This window comes from Lagopus leucura, unplaced genomic scaffold, assembly GCF_019238085.1.
Source record: "Lagopus leucura isolate 7727_CA_CO unplaced genomic scaffold, USGS_WTPT01 Super-Scaffold_760, whole genome shotgun sequence".
In the NCBI taxonomy this organism is placed as follows: Eukaryota; Metazoa; Chordata; class Aves; order Galliformes; family Phasianidae; genus Lagopus; species Lagopus leucura.
The window spans coordinates 4,692,287-4,707,849 of NW_024962257.1; positions in this window are offsets into that span (position 1 = coordinate 4,692,287).

Below are 15,563 nucleotides of genomic sequence, written 5' to 3' on the forward strand. Positions count from 1 at the left end.
TCAGCCTCTCTCTGTGGGCTCAATGGGCTCAGGGGGCATGCGGCTGCTGTGGGGGCCTGGGGAGAACCCATGATGGGATTGGGACACCCAGGGGCATCTATTTGCTCCTGGTGAGTTTGGGCAGCGCAGCCTGGACCAGGTGTGCGTCCCTCAAAAGCCACTATGGGGCCAAAAATCTTGCTGGAGTTTGGACAACAGCTCCTGATTTGTGGGGCAGCCTGCAAAGCCCCATTGTGAGCACTGGACCCTGATATCAGCCCTCAGCCCACACAAAGGATGCTGGAAGCAATGAAAGCGCCTCTTACATGTCAGCACTAAGGGCTGATTTTGACATTGCTCAAAAGCTACGGGCAGCGAGGCCAATCCCATTACCTGGGTGCAGGCACCCCTCGTAAAGTCACCGCCCCCATTCCAACCCATTTCAGCACAGCAGGACCTGATGAGATCGGAGCAAGCGATGCTCCCGCTGAGTTATTCATCAACTTGCTCTCACGTTGGCCAAAGCCCAAATACCTTGAAGCGGGGGAGCGGGGCTGCAGGGTTGGGGTCGAGCCCAGTGATGCCGCACAGGGGGCAGCCCTGACGCAAAGCCTGCGGGTGGTGGGGGCCAACAGCAGGGAAGGAATGGAGGGCTGAGTCACCCGAGTATGCAGGCAGGGAGTGAGCAGAGCAGGGGATGGCTCAGCCCTCGACGGCAGCCGGACGGAGCTTTGGCTGCTGTGCCCCACTTTGGTGTGCAGAGCTGAGCGGTTCGTGCCTGGCATTGGTGCTCAGGGTCAGGGCCTGCAGTGCGGTGCTGCCCTGTACGCTATGGGCAGAATGGCAGTGGGGATGCAAGAGAAATATCCACTAGAGGGGACTGTGTGATCGTGTGTGGGAGCGTGCGGCTGCCAGCCCAGCCTCAGAGCGAGATCTGGTTCCTTTGCACAGCACCCTGCTCGTCTCATTCCTGCATCCCAGCCTTGTACACCACTCTCGCATCCTATCCCTGCATCCCATCCCTAGATCCAAAACCACTGCCCCTCAGTGAAATGGAGGAGAGAATCAGAGGGCAAATTCATGAAAAACTCGTGGATCTGAAGAACTAGGGGGTCTATAGGGTTCACATGGAAAGTGTTGCTGGAAAATATGTGGGCTGTGGGCCCCTGGCAGCACAGAGCATCCCTCATCATCCTCTTCCTCCTGCTCCGTGCCTCTGGCTTGGCTCTGCCCTGCTTCCCCTTGGCCCCCCGGTTCTCCCCATGATCCCAATGTGGGATTTTTCATCGCAAATCCCGCAAACATCCCTTAATTCACTTCTCCCCCCCATTCATCTCAAAGTAAAGCCCCTTTTGGGGGACAGGCCGGTGGGTGGTGAGGGTGTGGGACACCAGAGAGTGTTCTGATGGCTTCCTCTCACCCCTCAGCACCAGGACACATGTTCCCTCCTGCTAGGATTAATGCTTTTTGCTCCTGTTTGTACACAAGACCTTGAGTAACGCAGTCCCCGGAGGTGCAAGGCTCCCCGTGCCCTGGCAGTGCGTGGAGGCTGGGAGCTCTCAGCGATGGCTGCAGCGCTTCCTGCGTCCTTCGGGGCTCCGTGCACGTTAACCCTGTCCTCCTGGCAAAGGCCCCACGAAATGTTTGTCTGTGCTGACAAACACTCTGAAGGAACACGCTGTATAGGGCCTCCACCCCTCCCCAGGGCTGGAGCTCACGGTTGTTTCCTCGGCACGAGGCCGCCACGCTGCCAACCCATAACCTGCCGCAGCATCCATAAGTGGCTCTTCTCTGGGGCTTGGGGTCCTGGAGCAGGAGCGTGGCCAGCGGAATGGTTTGGCCCCATTCAACTCCATAAGTCCCCAACACAGGAAAACGATGGGGAAATGGATGTGTTTCTATCTGGCACATGCGTGGGTACCAACCAGGATGGAGCCGGCAAACTGCACGCATGTGATGCTGCAGAGTAAAACACAGAAAACATGTGGCTGCCAGGGCAGCAGCAGGACCTGCTCCCATGGTGGTGGCAGCTGGTGTGTGTAGGACAGTTTGGTCCATTCCCTCCATCCCTCCCCGCAGCATCCCAGTTTGGTGGGACAATGCTGGGGACCACCTGAGTGTCTCCGCTGTCACAGGGTGCTGGGCTGCAGCCCTGCTCATCCGTCCTGTGTTCCTGGTTGCTCAGAGGGCTTCAGAAGCACACAAGTATTTAGGTTTGTCTGTTCACAAGGAGCCATGAGTGCTTTCGCATCTCTCCCCCTATCCTCACAGCCCCCACCATGACCCAGCCCCCACCCAGCCCAGCTGCTTTCCGCATCCACCCACCACATCCAACCTGTGTTGGCACAGCACCCGTGTTGCACATGCAGCATTGTTTCCCCAAAACCCAGGAGAGCAGCAGCAGCCCCACGCAGCCTGCACAGCCATCAGAGCAAACCAGATCCATCCTGCCCAGTGCCGGCTGCTTCGTTACCAGCTAGCTAATTCTTGCTTCTTCTTCTACCCAAGCATTGGCAGGAGGGAGGGGAGAACAAAACAGCCCTCGGGGGGAAGTTACCTTATTAATTAACGAGGCTGAGAGCTTTGCAGAGATTGTGCAGAAGAAGAGAAAAAAAAAAAAAATCAGGAAAACTGGGCAAAACCAGAAAGGCTTGAGTTCAATTGTCAGCCCAATTAACCTAGATCCGTGCCCTCCCTCTGGATGAATAGCTCATTATTATGTAATTGCTTAGGCCCGGCTCTTGGTGGAGAGAAATTAAAGTCAGACACTTAAGGAGGCAACCCGGTGTGGAGACAGGACGCAGGAAGGCACTAAAGCAAAGGGAAAGAAAGCGAAGGCACAGCGAGCTGCTGCTGCTGCAGGGAGAGCTTGAAGGGCCGTGGTGAAGCCTGGACTGTTTGCACCATTCAGGGCACCAAATGTTGTGCTGGAATGGGGATAACCTCGAAAGGCACTGCTGGTGCTGCTGTTCCATGTGCCACCCTTTGGAGCATGACTCTCTTGTGCAGGAGTTCTGAAACAGGCTCCAGATATTCTTGCAAGTGCCCCAGCATTAAATTAAAGAGGAGTTAGGTTAAATTAAAATGGCCACTTCTCTTCCTAGTGGATAAAATGGGAACCATACACCGAACTGTGTACCAGCACAAATTAATGTTTGTGAAGCTCTGGAAAAGTGCTAAGTGCTATCAGCAGTATTATTACTATTTGTTCCTGTGGCAGCGCTTTCTCTTCCTTGTCCCAGAGGGGTTTTCCCCCATTCTGTGCAGATATATCAGTGCTGGGAAAGAAGAATCAGTGCCTGTGTGTTGAAGCTGGGCTGTTGGTGCTGGTGGGAGGGTGGAGTTGCTGGGGAGTGGGCTGCTCTGTGCAGAGATGGGGGCCATTGCCATGCCCAGCTATGAATGAGCTGCTGGATCCCTCTGCTCAATTAACCCAACAAGGCAGCACTGTTACCAACATCCCTGCTGCTCTTTGATACCAGATGGTCTTCCAGTGCCAGCTTGAAGCTCAAGGTGGAAAGGAGCCACCAGAGAGAAAACCAGGCACCAAAGTGGGTGATGAGCTGGAGCTGAATGTGCAGGAAAGCAGCACCTGCACTGTGCTACCACAGGGTGCTGAGGGCACCCTCTGCATAGTCACAAATCACCCACAACAAAGCAGCAGAGCAGCAGGGCTGATAACCTCTGCTGAGCTCCAGACTGAAGGTTTTGCCTTGTATCCTCCATTTTCCCTCTCTGTAGCAAATGCACAGCACTGGGAAGGCATCAGGGGCACACAAGTAGCCCTGACCCTTGGGCACCACAAGCCAGGGCTCATTGGTTTTGCTGAGGTTGTTTGGGCCAAACAAAAAGTAGCAAAAAAACAAACAAACCCCAAAACCCTGCAAGTGTGCAACGAACAATTTGTGCGTGGTTCAAATTATCTGTGACTGTTGACCCAAGATTAAATCTAGTGTGTAACTGGTGGTTATATACAGTCACATGCACGGGCAATGGAACCCTGTGTTCTCCAAACACGCTGCACCCTGTGGCTGCCGACTGCTGGCCGCTCACGTTTCCTCTCCCAGGCACCCTGTGGGCTTTGCATCATCCTTTTTAATTCCATCCTTACAAAGCATTTTTTGTCCGACCGGTATCTCGAGCCGGGAACAAAACAAAGCAAGCGGTGCCGTAAGCAGGCAGCCCAGGGCAGGCTGATTTCCCATGAAGTTTCGCCTTGGCGCTGAGCTCTGATATCTTGGAGCAGGGCTGGGCTCACACCACAGCAGGAAAATTGCCTCTCCATCAGCAGTTCTGGAGTGCGTAGAAATAGCCTTTTGACTTCTGCCTTTGGGTGTAATTGGGGTAAAAATGAGCACTGGGCTCAGAGAATATTATCCAAGGGTGATGGGCAGGCTGATGGGCTCACCCAACCCCCATATGTGCTGCAAGGCTTGGTGCACCTTCCCCACATTTGGGGCAGAAGGAGATGGGGGTTCCACCACCCAGCTCTGGGGACAGGCAGGGATAATTCACAGCAGAACCAGTGTTGTCCTCCTGCAGTAACTCTCTGGATGGTGAAATCCTATTAAGAAGAGCGTGACCTCGGTGCAGGCTGCTCGTGTGTCCCACCACAGAAGTTTCATCACCAAAGACTCATTGTGCTGGGGGCCAGCCCTGTCCCAGGCTGTCCCACGGGGATGCTGGTGATGCTGGAGGCAGGTTTGGGAGGTGACAGCCCCATCCTGGATGTCTGGTCCCCCACAGAGCTCTTACAGGGTGACCCCACATGCCCCCTCCTGCCACGGGAGCTCCTAGCTCCTTGCTGGTTGGAACTGGTGCTGAGCTTTCACTTGTTTTGCCAAGGTGGTTCTGCATCACTTTGCAGTGAGAATACAGAAACGGCTGGAGGGGAAAATCCACAGTGTGGTAAACAGAGCCAAGCAAGGCAGACCTCTCACCCAGGAGGACAGGGAGGAGGAGCAGCCCGGGGGCTCCAGGGCTGGATTTCAACACCCTGCTGAAGACATGGCACAGCTCTTCAGCCGTCTGCACCGCAATCCTCCTGCAGCAGGGGTGGCTGCTTGGTCTGAGCCCCAGTATGCAGGAAGGGAGGAAGTGAGTGGCGGCCCAGCGTTGGCATGATGTGATGGAGTGCAAGTGGCTTTTGGACTTTTATTTCCCTCCTACATTGCTTTCAGGGATTTCTGGGGGTGTTCCAGGCTCTGGTAGCTTGTTTACAGCCCCTCTACTTGCCCTAAGTGCTCAAGTGCTTTCTTTTAGCACAGTACCATTGCCATGCATTGCTTTTGTGTCACACACTGACCATCCAGCTCCCACCATGTCCCTCTTGGGTTGGAGAAGAGGAGCAGTTTCCTCCCAACTCACCAAACTAGAGGCAAATACTTGTGCTTTAAAATATTGTGCCTGTTCTTTGCCTGGAGGAGGAAGGGTGACAACATTTGCAGCTTGTCGTCCACCCTGTGAATGCCACTGCTGTCTGCAGAGGACATCTGTCTGTCCTCAGGGGATGTCTGTCTGTCCACAGGACTCTGTCCCTCTTACAGGGTAGGGTCATGTTGGGACAGCCACGCTGGTGAGCCGCTGCAGTGCTGGCTCTGTCCTCCAGCATAAATCACAGTGGCTGTAAATCCCTGCCAGGCTTCAGGGACCCATCTCCTGGGACGGCCAGGGGTCAGCTGCCTGGCAGCAAAAACTAAGGCCTTGTTTTGAGGCTGGTGAAGATGTGACCCAGAGACACAAACAAGAGCTGGGCATGTGGCACCTTGGTGAGGCACTGAGCTGCAGGGTTAGAGCCTGAAGCCTTGGCTTTCAGCTAGATGAGGTCCCAGCACGAAGCACACGGAAAAGAGATGGCGTATAAAGGACAAGAAACAAGGGATGACAGACAGGGGACAAGGGACAGAGCGGAAGGGGGAAAGGAGGAGGGACAAGGCATAAGGCATAGGGGATAAGTGACAAGGAATAAGGGATGAGAGACTAAGTAGTTCATTGGAAACACAGGGAAGGAATGAGCAGCGCAAAGGTTAAAACTATTGCCACTACAGTGCATGTCGCTGTGCTATGGAGTAAAGGGTGTAAAAGGAATGCTCACAGAGTAAATGGAATGGGCATGGGCTGCCCCAGGCTCCCCTGGCTCATGACTCCCATCCCCTGCTCTTATCAGCCTGCAGCCAGGGGCACCTGTCCTCACCCACCCCAGCAGAGCTTCCCCTGCAGAAGGATGTGGGGACATTTTGGACATCGGCTTCACTGCTGCGGCACAGCTGGTTGAGAACAGGCTTTGTTTTCCCAGCCAGCTCCTAAAGCCTCTTCTGCTGAGATCACCTGTGTATCTGGATTTCCTTTGAAAAGCTGTGTTTCCCTGCCAAGACAGCTGTGGAAAGCCTGCAATGGGGCAGGAGGAATTTGTCACTCCACCAGATTAAACAGCACCTGCATACCTCTTGGCATGCCAGAGGGAACTCGGCTCACGCGGGCACATTGTGTGACTCCAGGTTGTTATCAGGGCTGTGCCCGGTGCTGGGAATTGGGGGTCAGATCTTAGTATGGCCGGTGCTTTCTGAGCACACAGCCCTGGCACAGCTTGGGTGAGTTCTGAGCAGTGCCCGCTCCACAATCGCTCGTACGGGAAGGGAAAGCAGCCGGCTATTTTCCTGCCCGTGGGTGGCTGATAAGCAGTGAGCTGCCTGGGGCTTCGTGGGGGCAGGCAGGGGGTGACAGCAAGGTGCCCCGTCCCCACAGATTATGAGGGATTTGCTTTTTCTTCTAGAAATAGAGGAAAAAGTGCCCTCGTCCCTGCCTGCTGCCCGCCTCATGGCCCATGTGCCCAGCATCAAACCTTGCCAGCTCTGTACCAGATTCCCCAGGTACGTTGTCCAAATCTGTATAGTCCAGGCCTGCATTGTCCCTAAGGCCTGTGACTTTAAGGCCCTCAGGTCCCTGAGTAGGGACAAGTTGATGTTCAGGACTCAACTGCATTTTCCCCCATGACATGGGCATAAATCACAGCTGCTCTGTGCTCTCCTCTCCCTGCAGATCAGGAGCTGCTCAAAGGAGAGGAGCCAGGTTTGGGGTGAGACAAGGTGGGAATGCATTCCTTGCATGCTTGTGTTCCAGCTCACTGCCCATGTCAACGAGGGCAGTGGGCACACTTCCCACCCAGCAGCAGGGCTGCTGAACTCACTGAACTTCTAATCTAGAGCCGCTGGTGCTTCCCCAAAGGCTGTCCAGTGGTGGGAAAGAGAGAGGAGAGCCCATCTGCAGCCCTGAAGGACGAAACAGTGACAGCAGCACAGCCCCCCCGGCAGCAGTCGGGACGCCACGATGTCGGGAACAGCCCGAAGGTCCCGTTCTTCCTTCTGAGCTGAAAACAACAGTGCGGAGTGTTCCTGTCCTGTACCCAGAGCCAGAGAGGTCGGGGCCACCAGGGCCCTGCCAGGCACCACGGCACTGCCAGCTCTGCTGCTTGGTGCAAGGGAGGACTGACGCACTGCCACTGCTGCTACCAGCCAGTGTGCACTGCCCAGGTGTGCTGCAGGGACAGGACATATGTGGGAATGCTTTGATTACTCCCAGAATGCAGCCAGATCACAGGGACATGGTGGCAAGTGGCAGCATCCTGGTGTGCCTGCTAGGGCTGTGCAATGCTCTGCAGCTCGGTGACAAATGCAGGGTGACATTTCTGGGAGCAGATGCTGTGTGATATTGCTTCAGGAGAGCACCAAGTCATCACACCAGCAGCAGAGGAGATGTGTGGCTCTGAGTGGCTTTGAGGCAGGAGGGCAATGAGTGTCCTTTGCAGAGTGGTGTTCTGGGTCGGAGTGAACGCAACACTTATCCTCTGCATCTCCAAAGCCTGGCTGCAGGATGCCATCAGCTTCCAGAGTCAGCCCTGCTGCCCTGCAGGAATTCCTAATGCATCTCTCAGTCCTGCAGCACCTCTCAGCTAGATCTAGCCATGGCAGAATCACCTTTTGGTGCTGCCTGGAGCGGTGTGGCCAGTACAGGAGACTCACTGCTAATAGCCAAGGCCACTGTTAGGCTGGTCCTGCTGGTGTGGGGCTGCTGCACCCTCCTGCTGAGATAGGCAGGGACAAACACATCAGGTCTGTATGGCAGGAGCAGCGCATGGCCCTGCTGTCAGCAATCAGCTCCAAAATGTCCCCTCGTCCTCATGCACTGCTGCCTGATCCGCGGGGATTATTGGCAGAGAAAATCGTTTGGAACTGGGATGGGAGCTGAAGGGACATGAGCACTTCTGTCGCTCAGAAATCAATCTCCGACACCCGCTCAATGGGCCTGTGCCCTCTCTATCTTTGCTGCTGGGTTCAGCCTGAAATAGCCACCAGAAATAGAGCGGGGCTGAGTGGGTAAATGAGCAGGATGGTTCTGCCATGGACCATCGTCCCTGGCAGCCCCCGACCATCCCTGTGAGCACCCCATGTCCCCACAGCAGCTTTGGCATTCTTGCTGACTCAAGCCGACAGCGCACTGACATTCGTTTTGACCTTTCGAATCACAAGGATGTTCTGTCCTTCTCAGCTGAGAACAGCCTGGACTCCCCGTGGGTGGATTCTACTGTATATACAGCGGCTGCAAATACGGATCTGGCACGGGAGAAGCGTGTGTGTGCGTGGGATCAGCCCTCGGTGTGTGCATGGGTGCGGCAGTGGAATGAGCACAGGGAGCATTGCCAGTGCCAGGGCGAAGGTGGCACAGAGAACGAAGCATGGGGACAGTGACTGATGCTGGTGGCTGGCTTTGCAGGGGTGGGAGCTCAGCCCTGACCCGGCTCCCTGTGTTTCCCATCCCCTGACTAAATCGTGCTTTTCATTTTGAGAGAGCATCAAGAGCAGCAAATAGGAGGCGATGTGCACAATTCAGCCCCGGCAGCTCTGAGATGCAGTGCCTTTCCTCCTGCCCCCCAGAAACCATCTCCAGGCAGCAGCAGAGACTGCTTTGGCACCAGATATATCCCAGCCTCGAAAGCTCGGAGCAGGAGTGAGCTGACAGAGAGGCAGCGTGTTGCAATTCCCTGAGGCGTTAAATACGGCCATTGACAGAACTGATCGATAGTGTGAAATGAGCATCTTCCCCTCTTGGGCATGTCCTTGGCATATACAAAATCCTATTACCTGGGACGGCAGCCCTGCTGGTGAACAGTCCGCAAGCTGTGCAGGGCTGCAGGAGCACACTCCATCCCCCTGTCCTCATCCCTCCCATCCCTGGGACAGCCATGGCTGCCCCCTGCACTGTGCAGCCAGAAGGTTTGTGCCACCATCCCCAGCCTTTCCAGCCCTGTGGGCAGCAGGCTCTGCCACGTGGCTGGCTCCAGCCCAGGGTATCACGGCCTGGATCCAGCCACCTTGCAGCCCTCTGGCGCCGGGGAGACGGGTGGCTCAGTGCTCCCAGCCCGATGCCCTGCTTATCTCTCCCCTTTCTTGGCCTGACACATTTTTTCCTCTCTCTCCTTGCCCAACCAGCTCTTATCTCCAACCCTGAGCCACTCTTTTCCAAGGCATTTTTAGCAGCATCCTTTGCAAACACATTGCCAGGAGGTTGTGCGTGGCAATAGAGGCATGATGTAGCAGGAAAGGCTTTGGTTTTGTACTCCTTACACTCAGCAGTGCTGGAGCAGCAAAGGAGCACACGAATTGCTGGGCTGGGAGCAGTTCCATGTGCATGCACATGTGTGTGTGTGTACATGTGTGCATGCCCATGCATGTGCCCACACGTCCCCTCAGTGTCCTGCAGGGACAATGCTGAGTGGAGGTGAGAGTAGGGCACTCTGGAGACATCCACAGGGATTTGGCTGTGCTTTACAAACACACTGGAAATCTCACATTTGCACAGCCTTGTGCCCAGGCTTCCTGCAGGAAGCATTCTCCAGCCCGTGCCTCGTCCCAGACCATGCTGGCAGAGCTGTCATCCGTGGGTGCTGTTTGTTTTCTCTTTCTGGATGGCTGAAGCCAGCCAGATTCATCCTTCCCTGGCCCAGAGGAGCCAATTTCCACCCCTGAAACACCATCTCGGATGATGCTCTCTGCAGCTGGAGATGACGATGCAAAATGCTCATTATCCAGCAGGAACAATTAGACTTATTGCAGCGACTGCAATTATCTGTGCAGTTGCTGAGAGATGCCGGAATGGGCTGGCGGATGGCAACTCCCAGCTGCAAACCCTGTGCAACTGGGATCTGCATCCAGTCCTGCTCAGAGTGCCCCAAAAAAAGCACCAGCACCAGGAGAACCTCCTGCAATGTCAGGAACAGCAGTTCTGCGTGTAATTCCCATGCAAAATAGGAGCAAAATACAGAGAACTGTTTGCCTGGAAGCTGAATGTCAATCTCTAGTATTTGTTTGCATTCTTTTTAATGATGAAACAGAAAATGCAGTCAGGGTCTGAGCTGCCCCAGATGATGCTCCTGCTTCCCTCCTTGCCAGTCACCATTGAGGGGGAAGCAGGGCAGGGCTCAGCAGTATGCACAAGGTAGAATTGGGCTGGATGGAGCCCTGGGTGTCCAATGGGCATCAAACCCCATAACGCACATAGGGCACATTCCTCTGTGGGGAGAAATTGGACTGCTGGCTGAGAAATACCACATGAAGGACAATTTCTGAAATTTCTCAAGTCAGAAGAAGGAAAGCTGTTATGTTTTCCCCCTTGACATTGTTTAAAAACCTCATTTCAATGCTGCTAGAATGAAGTAAGCATTGCTTTCTGACAGCAATCTGGAGTAAAAATCCAAACTAACCTCAAGCAGGTAAACAACCCCTTCCCAAATAAATCAGAGTGTAGCCAGGATGGAGAGAAAGCTATAAGGGCAGGCATGGATGAGACTGGGCACTGGGTCCTGGCTGATGCCCAGGGAATGGCTGGGGCAGACGAATGGCAGCTGGAGGAATGCTGACTACTTTCCATTGAAAACTTAACGCACACTAAGTGTGCCACAACATTCTGGGCTTGTTTGTCTTGCAAGAGCAGTGAACTTCCCAGGAAAATGCAGCTATCCGGTCAGCAAAGCCTGATATGAATTGTTTATTGTTGCTAAACATTAAGCCATGGCAAATAGAGCTGGGTGATACTCCCTGGGGCCAGCAGTGGGGATGGGGCTGCTAGCCCTGGGCAGCAGGAGGAAGAAACCTCCTCAGAATGTTGCTCTCACCATGGCCGTGGTGGTCCCTGCTTGTAGTAACTGAAGAGCCACATCTTGATCTGCTCAAATAGCTTCGTGTCACAGCTCTTCCTTGCCATGATTGAAGACAACCCGACGAACACATCAACAAAGCCTGACCTACTTTAGCAGAATAAAAACTAACCAAGAAAGGGAGCGGGGGTTTCCATGGAGTCCGTAATGCAGCCCTGTTAGCCAGTCCCTGCCATGTGGATCTGGATATCTGTCCTCTACACAGAGCAAGAAGTGCAACTGAGCCATGCCCAGCAGTGCTCTGGGATCTGCATGTGCATATACAGAGGGAAGTGCACAGGGGTGCACGGAGGGATGCACACAGAGATGTGCACAGAGATGCACACAGGGATGCACGCATTTGTGCCGTCCCACTCCAGCAACTTCCCAAAGCACAGGATGTGAAGCTGGAGGCTCAGGCCAGCAGTCTTAGCCCTGGTTGGCTGCTGGACTCTGCTGCAGGCACGTGCAGCATCGCTTTGAGGCTCTGACTGCACATCAAGAGCTTTGAATGCCGCTGCCTCACATGTTCCATGGCACGTGTTTGGTGGCTCACTCATTATTTACAAATAGCAGCAAGGACACTGCAGAGTCAAACACACTGCCAGCAGGGACCCAGAGCTGATTTTGCCCAGTGGTAGCAGAGCACTGCTGCAGGAGTGCAGAGCAGAACTTGGGAACGGGTTTAATTCCCCAGACCCACACTGCAAGCTCTCTGGGTGAATTTCACCCCTTTGCACTGGGTGGGAGCAATGAGCCTCAGAGCCTCCTGTGCCAGGAGAAGGGCCAGGCTGGGTGCCGTGGCCTGTCTGGCTGCATGTTCCCTGGATCTGTGTTTCTGCACAGCTGACTTTGTGCAAGCAGTTCTCTGTGTTCCCTTTGCCCACACACTGGCCTGGAAACTTCCCCCGAGGTGGACCGTGGCCCAGGCAGGCCCCCATGTTTGCTCAGCAGGGGGGGCATCAGCGAACATCATGCGATCGCTGGACACTCCCTGTGCCCTTGAATCATCCCTCTTCTCCCCCCACGAGGCTCACTGTAACGAAGCAGTGGCCTTCATGGCCAGGCCAATGCCCTACAGCTTTGACATCCAGTCCAGAGCCACTGTGAGCTCAGCCAACAATTCCGTGCCACCTCTCGTCCCTGCAGGCTGAGCTCCCTGGGAGAGGTGGCCACTCTCCTCAAGGACAGCAGCTCCTGATGTCACTCGATGGCCCTTCTCCCCTGGGCAGCTCTGGGATGGGGCACACAGTTTCCCCTGCAGCTGGTCACCCTGACAAAGCAAGGTGAGCTCTGGGAAGCACCGGAGTTCTTTGGATGTGTTTGGGTGACGCTCAGCTTACAGATCCCCCATTCCTATCTGCACACCACAGAGAACCAGGGACTCCAGAGCCCTGAAACAGGTCCTCAGTGACACCAGAATTCAAGACAGGTCAGATCCCAAGGCCAAACTTCCATCTGGTCACATGTAGGGGGATGCTGGCTAGGAATCTCAGCAGTTGCAGGCACACAGCCACCACCTGGGACAGTGGGCCAATGTTCTGGTGCTGCTGAGCACAGCCCCAGGCTGACTGCCCAGAGGCCAGCAGGAGCTGTTATTTCTTGTTCCTATCGCCCACACCAGGCAGCCACAGTCCCAGCAACACCTTTTTCATTCAGCAATACAGACTTATCCCACCACAGCAGCTCAGCAAGCCTAAGATAGAAAATTCAGGCTGACAATGAGGTACTGAGGCAGGAAAAAGAGATAAAGTTCAACCTGATGATAGCCATGCAATAAAAAATGATAACAGAGCTGGTGGCAATGGCACAAGCAACTCCAGATAGCCTGACAGAGAGGAGCAGAGCCTGGTGACATGCCAGACCATCCATACAAAAATGTCAGGTCATTGTAAGGAAACATTGGTGAAATACGTGGTGTTCAATTAGATAACTGCTGGTAGCCCCCCCAAAAATTATCTTTGGAAGCAGATGTGAGATGCAATTTGTATAGAAAGACAAGGAAAAAAAAAGAAGATTGGTATTGTGAAGAAACAGGCAATAAGAGGTATTGGATACGCCTGATTTGATCAGCTGGTTTTTTTAGAATAACGGATACACCAAATGTTAGGGCAAACAGAAGTTATGTGATGGCTTTAAGACAAGGAAGGTCAGATGGTCTGGAGATGCCTGAACATTTCAGAAACGGGATGACCAGCAAGGGAACTCCACAAAAAGCCACAATTATATACCAGTACCTCAGTGAAAAACAGGACAATCATTTGCATTTTGGGTTTATTACCAAATCTAGGAGAAAAAATGGTTCTGTTCATTCAATGCTAAGCACCTTTGTTTATACTTTAGCTGCATCACTATGAGTTTTTAAAGGTTGCTCACTCAAGCCTATCCACTGAGGGTCTGTAAATGGGTGAAAACAGACTGAACACTAGGAAGATCTGCAGCTCCATGAGACAACAGAAGGAGATCCAGACACAGCCCTTCCAGTTGAGATGGAGATCCTGTGTAGTGCAAAGATCGTGTTGAGTATGCTGTCTACCCATTAGGAACTGTACCACAAAGAAGCAAGCCAGGTCACCATCTCACAGGGATAAAGGCCTCACAGCTTGGAGCTCTGTGAGGGCAGCTGAAGATCAGGGCAGTGCTCCTTGTCTCAGACCAGCAGCCATGTGTTTGCCCAAAAGATCTCTTCCCTCCCAGACCTGTCAGCTGGGTCTTTACCTTCCCTGAAGTCTTCACTGAGGCTATAGACACACCAGTCATGGTACAGGCAACAGGCAGACACTCAGATAGTAACCATGCAGTCTCATCCCATCAATTCATCAGTGTCTTCACTGATGGAGGAGCCAGTGGCACCGCTTTCTCACTGCAAAACATTGTCACTCTCCACTGAACTTGCCATGAGACCTGACCAGCCCCAAAGGATGGGGATGGGTCACCTGAAGGAGCTGTTCTATTCACATGAGAAAGGGAAGGTGTGAGGCAGAGGCAGGGCTGAAGCCACTGAGATAAAGCTGTACATTCCAATTGCTGTGGGAACAAGTGAACCAAAATGGGAACTGAACGGTACAAAGAAATTCTGATTGACAGTGCTGTAGTTCTGGCTGAATGGCATCTGCATGTTGTCACCTACTCTAATGACTGCCTGACTCACCCATCAGAGGCAGGCATCCAGCAGCCTAGCAATTAGCCACACTCCTTGATAAAGTCAAGGGGAGAGTTAAAACCAGCATAGCACAGAATAAAATGACCCCCAAGGAGCCTGAATCAAGTCTCGCTTTTGAAACAGCCCATAAAACAACGTGCAGAAATGAACCTCTCTGCTGAGCCCCACACAGAGGCATTAGCATCCTGTACCTCCTGCTTGGCTCAGTCAAGGGCCATAAATCCCACCAGCCTTCCCACAGGGATCTGCTCAGCAGGTCCTGGGCTCCCCTGGGTTCCCCTGCACATTCCAGAACTGGTGACCAAGCCGGGAACTATTCTTGACAGTAGAACAATGTGAACAGTTGCATCTGCTATATTTAGAGTGAGCAGTCAATAATACATACGCACAACCGGTTACCAGCATTCTCATTTGGTACACAAATAGTTTGCTTTTCGAAAGAAATCGTTTTAAAAAAGAAAATTACCTTTCCTGTCATCGCTGGGCTATAACTAACTGACGAACCTGGGAGCTTATTTCAAATGAAAAATGAAATTATCTATGCTCTGTAATCCAGTTCCAGGAAGGATAACTCATGATTGTGGCTGGCATTATTAGTGCTACAATCGTGTGTATTGACAGAGCGGTTTAAACGCAGCAGCAGCAGTTTGCTGAAGCACACTTGGAAGCCTGCTGGTGCACAGGGGCAGCGCTGCTCATCTCCCAGCTTCCAGGCAGGGTTTCTCCATCCCCTCTTTCACTCATAAGCCAGGCACTCAAGAACCCCATCTCTCCCCCTCCTTGCAGCTTCATGGAGGTCTCAGCCTTGGCACTGGATTTATGCCTCCGTTCGTCCAGATTTCTCCAGTTCCAAGCCCAGCAAGCCTTCTCTTCTCTGGGTTGAACTCCCTCAGCCTGCCTTCATAGGAGAGGTGCTCCAGCCCTCAGAGCATCTTCGTGGCCCTCCTCTCCTATTCCTCGCACGAGGATTGCCAGGAGAAGTTGGGATGCACGCAGGTCAGGGATGCCGTGGGTCACAGTGCGGGCAGGGAGCCGTCCTTGTTCCTATCGCCCTATCGGCACAGCGCAGGGTGCTCAGCAGGGTGTGCAGAGCACTGCCCCGGGAGCACGGACCAGGGCCCAGCCGATGAAGGCCTCAGCAGCAGCGCAGTCCCATCTCCCAGCCCCAGGCCCAAAGCGTGACCCCGAGCTCAGCCCCCACGCCTGCCTCAGGGCTTAGGCCCGGCTCAGGCC